General features: G+C 46.0%; 1 protein-coding gene across 1 annotated transcript in view; it reads left to right on the top strand.

Moving 5' to 3' along the window:
• LOC106608450 (leucine-rich repeat and fibronectin type-III domain-containing protein 4-like) overlaps positions 1–5,000 on the top strand; it is a 56,353-nt gene that overhangs the window by 50,723 nt on the left and 630 nt on the right. The gene's annotated exons all lie outside the window — the stretch shown is intronic.

The raw sequence follows: 5,000 nt of genomic DNA on the forward strand, positions 1-5,000 counted from the left end.
CTGAGCTTCAGAACCAGCTGGCTGAAGGGACTCTTCTCTGGTTTCATCTCTTGAGATTGTAGAGCTGTGTGATGGAATGTTTTGGGGTCACTTGTTTTTAGACGGTTGTAAAATTTGATGGATCTTTTTTCTATTGGAATGAGAAGGGGGTATCGGCCCAATTCTGCTCTACATGCGTTATTTGGAGTTTTTCTTTGCACTTGTAATACAGTCTTGCAAAACTCTGCATGCAGTATTTCAATTGGATGTTTGTCCCATTTGGTGAATTCATTATTAGCGAGTCGACACCATTCTTTACTGCCATATAGAGCAATTGGTTCTATAACTGATTGAGCCAGATTCTAATTGGAATTTCGATTTTAATGTTCCTTTTAATGGCATAGAATGCTCTTCTTGCTTTGTCTCTCAGCTCATTCACAGCCATGTGAAAGCTACCTGTGTTGCTGATATTTAGTCCTAGATAAGTGTCGTTTTTGGTGTGTTCTAATAGAACTGTGTCCAAATAGAATTTACATTTGTCATCCTGATTTCCGGACCTTTTTTGGAATATCATTATATACTGCTCAAAAAAATAAAGGGAACACTTAAACAACACATCCTAGATCTGAATGAAAGAAATAATCTTATTAAATACTTTTTTCTTTACATAGTTGAATGTGCTGACAACAAAATCACACAAAAAGAATGAATGGAAATCCAATTTATCAACCCATGGAGGTCTGGATTTGGAGTCACACTCAAAATTAAAGTGGAAAACCACACTACAGGCTGATCCAACTTTGATGTAATGTCCTTAAAACAAGTCAAAATGAGGCTCAGTAGTGTGTGTGGCCTCCACGTGCCTGTATGACCTCCCTACAACGCCTGGGCATGCTCCTGATGAGGTGGCGGATGGTCTCCTGAGGGATCTCCTCCCAGACCTGGACTAAAGCATCCGCCAACTCCTGGACAGTCTGTGGTGCAACGTGGCGTTGGTGGATGGAGCGAGACATGATGTCCCAGATGTGCTCAATTGGATTCAGGTCTGGGGAACGGGCGGGCCGATCCATAGCATCAATGCCTTCCTCTTGCAGGAACTGCTGACACACTCCAGCCACATGAGGTCTAGCATTGTCTTGCATTAGGAGGAACCCAGGGGCAACCGCACCAGCAAATGGTCTCACAAGGGGTCTGAGGATCTCATCTCGGTACCTAATGGCAGTCAGGCTACCTCTGGCGAGCACATGGAGGGCTGTGCGGCCCCCCAAAGAAATGCCAACCCACACCATGACTGACCCACCGCCAAACCGGTCATGCTGGAGGATGTTGCAGGCAGCAGAACGTTCTCCACGGCGTCTCCAGACTCTGTCACGTCTGTCACGTGCTCAGTGTGAACCTGCTTTCATCTGTGAAGAGCACAGGGCGCCAGTGGCGAATTTGCCAATCTTGGTGTTCTCTGGCAAATGCCAAACATCCTGCACAGTGTTGGGCTGTAAGCACAACCCCCACCTGTGGACGTCGGACCCTCATACCACCCTCATGGAGTCTGTTTCTGACCGTTTGAGCAGACACATGCACATTTGTGGGCTGCTGGAGGTCATTTTGCAGGGCTCTGGCAGTGCTTCTCCTGCTCCTCCTTGCACAAAGGCGGAGGTAGCGGTCCTGCTGCTGGGTTGTCGCCCTCCTACGGCCTCCTCCACCTCTCCTGATGTACTGGCCTGTCTCCAGGTAGCGCCTCCATGCTCTGGACACTACGCTGACAGACACAGCAAACCTTCTTGCCACAGCTCACATTGATGTGCCATCCTGGATGAGCTGCACTACCTGAGCCACTTGTGTGGGTTGTAGACTCTGTCTCATGCTACCACTAGAGTGAAAGCACCGCCAGCATTCAAAAGTGACCAAAACATCAGCCAGGAAGCATAGGAACTGAGAAGTGGTCTGTGGTCCCCACCTGCAGAACCACTCCTTTATTGGGGGTGTCTTGCTAATTGCCTATAATTACCACCTGTTGTCTATTCCATTTGCACAACAGCATGTGAAATTTATTGTCAATCAGTGTTGCTTCCTAAGTGGACAGTTTGATTTCACAGAAGTGTGATTGACTTGGAGTTACATTGTGTTGTTTAAGTGTTCCCTTTATTTTTTTGAGCAGTGTATTTGTTTTTCTTTAGGTTAACGGTCAGAGCCCAGGTCTGACAGAACGTGTGAAGACGATCTAGGTGCTGCTGTAACCCCTCTTTAGTGGGAGACAGCAGCACCAGGTCATCTGTCTACAGCAGACCCTCTTTAGTGGCAGACAGCAACACCAGGTCATCTGTCTACAGCAGACCCTCTTTAGTGGGAGACAACAGCACCAGGTCATCTGTCTACAGCAGACCCTCCTTAGTGGGAGACAGCAGCACCAGGTCATCTGTCTACAGCAGACCCTCTTTAGTGGGAGACAGCAGCAACAGGTTATCTGCGTACAGCAGACCCTCTTTAGTGGGAGACAGCAGCACCAGGTCATCTGTCTACAGCAGACCCTCTTTAGTGGGAGACAACAGCACCTGGTCATCTGTCTACAGCAGACCCTCTTTAGTGGGAGACAACAGCACCTGGTCATCTGTCTACAGCAGACCCTCCTTAGTGGGAGACAGCAGCACCAGGTCATCTGTCTACAGCAGACCCTCTTTAGTGGGAGACAGCAGCACCAGGTCATCTGTCTACAGCAGACCCTCCTTAGTGGGAGACAGCAGCACCAGGTCATCTGTCTACAGCAGACCCTCCTTAGTGGGAGACAGCAGCACCAGGTCATCTGTCTACAGCAGACCCTCCTTAGTGGGAGACAGCAGCACCAGGTCATCTGTGTACAGCAGACCCTCTTTAGTGGGAGACAGCAGCACCAGGTCATCTGCGTACAGCAGACCCTCTTTAGTGGGAGACAGCAGCACCAGGTCATCTGTCTACAGCAGACCCTCCTTAGTGGGAGACAGCAGCACCAGGTCATCTGTCTACAGCAGACCCTCTTTAGTGGGAGACAGCAGCACCAGGTCATCTGCGTACAGCAGACCCTCTTTAGTGGGAGACAGCAGCACCAGGTCATCTGTCTACAGCAGACCCTCCTTAGTGGCAGACAGCAGCACCAGGTCATCTGTCTACAGCAGACCCTCCTTAGTGGGAGACAGCAGCACCAGGTCATCTGTCTACAGCAGACCCTCTTTAGTGGGAGACAGCAGCACCAGGTCATCTGTCTACAGCAGACCCTCCTTAGTGGGAGACAGCAGCACCAGGTCATCTGTCTACAGCAGACCCTCTTTAGTGGGAGACAGCAGCACCAGGTCATCTGTCTACAGCAGACCCTCCTTAGTGGGAGACAGCAGCACCAGGTCATCTGTCTACAGCAGACCCTCTTTAGTGGGAGACAGCAGCACCAGGTCATCTGTCTACAGCAGACCCTCCTTAGTGGGAGACAGCAGCACCAGGTCATCTGCGTACAGCAGACACTTGATTTCAGTGTTGTGTAAGGTGATACCAGGTGCTTCCGATTCTTCTAATGTTTTTGCCAATTCATTAATGTAGATGTTAAATAGTGTTGGACTTATTGGGCAGCCCTGTTTCACTCCCCGTCCCTGAGAGAAGAAGTCTGTTTGCTTGTTGCCAATTTTAACCACACATTTGTTTTTAGTGTACATTGATTTAATAACATCATATGTTTTCTCTCCAGTACCACTTTCTATTAGTTTATAAAAAAGACCTTCGTGCCAAATTGAATCAAATGCTTTCTTGAAATCTACAAAACACAAGTAGATTTAGCTTTTGTTTATTTGTTTGTCAATTAGAGTGTGAAGGGTGTAAATGTGGTCTGTTGTGCGATATGTTTTTAGAAATCCAATCTGGCTTCTGCTCAGGACGTTTTGTTCGTCAAGGAAATGATGTAGTCTGCTATTTATAATACCGCAGAGAATTTTCCCCAAGTTGCTGTTAACGCAAATTCCTCTGTAATTATTTGGGTCAAATTTGTCTCCATTTTTATAGATTGGTGTGATCAATCCCTGGTTCCAAATATCGGGGAAAATACCTGCAGTGAGGATAATGTTCAAGAGTTTGTGTATAGCCAATTTGAATTTGTGGTCTGTATACGTGATCATTTCATTTAAAATACCATCAGCACCACAGGCCTTGTTGGGTTGGAGAGTGTGTAGTTTTTCCAATAATTCTTCTTCTGTAATTGGGGTATCCACAGGATTCTGATAGTCTTTGACTGTTGATTCAAGGATTTGTAATTTTTCTTGTATATCTTTTTGTTCTGGACTCATTGTTATATTGCTGTAGAGGTTTGCAAAGTGATTTCTCCACATATCTTCATTTTGGAGAGACAATTCCTCCTGATGAGGTTTGTTTCATTTATTCCAGTTCTCCCAGAAGTGGTTTGATTCTATGGATTCCTCAATTACATCCAGCTGTTTTCTAATGTGCTTTTCCTTTGTTCTTAGGGTGTCTTTGTATTGCTGTTATTTCTGGTTTGCTCTTATGTTTCTTTAGATTAGCCAAGGAGGCTAATTTGTCAAATATAAAGTTTATGTTCCAAACGGCCAAATGAACACCTTCGTTGCTGTAGGAGAATGCTAAGGCTAAATAGTTGTCCAGGAGAGTGTAACGGCTGTCTTTGGAAGAAGAGGACCAAGGTGCAGCATGGAATTTGTTCATCTTTTATGTTGGATGAAAAAGGCACTTCACAAAGGAAAAACAAACAACAGACAAACAGTCCTGTCAGGAATCCTAACACACTAAACAGAAATTAACTACCCACAAAACCCCAAAGGAAAACAGGCTGCCTAAGTATGGCTCCCAATCAGTGACAACGATGAACAGCTGTCCCTGATTGAGAGCCATACCAGGCCAAAACAAAGAAATACAAAAACATAGAAAAAAGGACATAGAATGCCCACCCAAATCACACCCTATACAGAAACAGCAAATGTAAATTTCATATTTTTGTGACATCATAGTTCCATTGTGTCACGTGACTCACTTTCATC

Source organism: Salmo salar, chromosome 07 (assembly GCF_965601325.2).
Source record: "Salmo salar chromosome 07, fSalSal1, whole genome shotgun sequence".
In the NCBI taxonomy this organism is placed as follows: Eukaryota; Metazoa; Chordata; class Actinopteri; order Salmoniformes; family Salmonidae; genus Salmo; species Salmo salar.